General features: G+C 36.6%; 1 pseudogene; it reads right to left on the reverse strand.

Annotated features, from left to right (window-relative positions):
• Positions 1–2,171, reverse strand: part of LOC107664596 (tankyrase-2-like) — a 16,297-nt pseudogene that overhangs the window by 609 nt on the left and 13,517 nt on the right.

Here is a 2,171-nt window from a genome sequence, read left to right on the forward strand (position 1 = left end):
TATATATAAATAAATGTATTTTTGCATAAATATTTGCAATATTGTTTACAATACTAGAGTTTACATTTTTATGAAGAAATGGTTAATTCTGGTATGAAACAGTGTTATTTTAGTATCATTGATATATTATTATAGTTTTTATTAATAGTTTGAAAGTTTTTATTTTTATATTTTCTGTTTTCATTTAAATTTTAGTTAAAGTTTTAATAATTATGATGTATTTTTTTTTAAGAAGTCTATATAGTTTTTAGTTATTTTTATTTCAGTTTTTGATTTAGTTATATTAATACGTCAATTTAAACTAAATGAAAAATTAGAAATGTTGCCTTGGCAACTATTTTATTTCAGGTAAAGTTGGTTTTATGGTTTTAGTTTTAACTACAACAACCCAGGTATAAAAACACTCACTTTCACGATCCAGTAAACCTCAAAATAATCTGGCCTACACTTTTTATCTTAGAATTAAAATGGGTTGCGAATGCTATATCATATTGAGAAATCTGGGCCTTGTGGCTGTAGTACCTGCTCTCCTCTGTAGATGACGTACTCAGCCAGAGTGAGACCGTTGACACTGGGCCGGCCAGTGACTGAGTGGTGTCCTGGAGGCGAGTGGGCCATCCTCATCACGCTGAACTGCAGGAAAGACTTCCCCAAAGTCACACGGCAGAACAGAAGATGTCTGGGAGGAGCACACAGAGCCAAGAATCAAGAGCATGAGCACTTTAGAAAGGAAATAGGAAATCAGTTTCTCCTCAAGGTTTTGGAAAATAACACCACATGGCAACACTTTGCTGACAAAACACATTGTGCTGGGAAACGCGAAGCCGCTTAAATGCGCTGTAACGGGATCTGATCTCACCTCTGACACATGTAGCACGACCTGTCCTTGTGAAGAGGGCACCCCGTTCCTCCGCCTATTCCATAAACGTACTGGTTGCTTTTGGAAGGGTTTTCTGCAAAGTAGATCCCGGCCCCGAACATTCCCCCTATGTACGCATGCCTTTCATCGAAGCCCTTGTGAATGATGGCGTTTACGAACGGTGACCCTGGGGAAGCAGAAATAAAGCATTTCCTCGAGGTTCTGTTGATCAGAATTAGGCTGCAACTAATGATTATTTTAATAATCCATTAATCTAACAATGCCTATTTCTTCAATTAATTGGACGAAAAGTCCAAAGATGATTACAAAATAATACATTTAATGAAAAAAATCCATACAATTTTTTTATTCCACATCTAGCCCAAAACCATGTGCAATTTGGAAGCAATGAAAACAAATATAGAGACTGTATCTATGTAGGCTATGTGCAATTAAACATTATGTGGAAAAAAAGGTGAACAAATTAAAACGATTGCTTACCATTTAAAAGTAGAAGTCAAAAAACCCCCCACTAGATTAACAATCAAATGAAGAAAAATAATTACTTTTTACATGCAAAATGCATATACTATTGTGCACTGTCTATTGCAGTGAAGTCTATCAGATACTCAGAGATGAGCCTTTATGCAAAATGGAAACAATTGTGTGATTTTCGAATGTTTGCATGTAAGGATACAACCGTAAAATGCAAGGCATGCAGCATTAAACTGTATGCTTCTGTTTGAATCGCTTAATAGGACAAATTCTCATGTTTAGAATAACTTGGGTCGTGTGCTTTTCCTGCAGCAGCTCACTCTGCATCCTTTGCTGTTTTCCAGATGCACTTTGTCCGCATAAATTAGTTATTTACTGCTGTAAAGGGACATGACTGGTGGATGTTTTCTGTGCAAAGTGGAAAGACGTGATGAATGGATAATCAAATTCGTTGTTGATTATTTTCATTTCATTTTCATGATTTTATCTATTAGCTGTTGCAGCCCTAATCAGAACAGCAGTGAATGCAGGAGTGGTTTGAAACCAAACCTTGGTTCACACACCGTGGAAGAGCATGCGTTCATTGGCATGGTTGTGGTTCTCCTCAGAAACCTCCTTTCTGCGATGGGTGTATCTCTCCTACAGCTTCTTGTTGCACACCTTCTGGATCTGACCGAAAAAAAAAAAGATTTTACCACTTTTTACCACAGTTTAGCATTAGTTAATCTACTGTAGATTAATGTTAATTTGTGACCCTGGACCACAAAACCAGTCTTAAGTCGCTGGGGTATATTTGTAGCAATAGCCAAAAATACAT

This window comes from Sinocyclocheilus anshuiensis, unplaced genomic scaffold (assembly GCF_001515605.1).
Source record: "Sinocyclocheilus anshuiensis isolate Anshui unplaced genomic scaffold, SAMN03320099.WGS_v1.1 scaffold287, whole genome shotgun sequence".
In the NCBI taxonomy this organism is placed as follows: Eukaryota; Metazoa; Chordata; class Actinopteri; order Cypriniformes; family Cyprinidae; genus Sinocyclocheilus; species Sinocyclocheilus anshuiensis.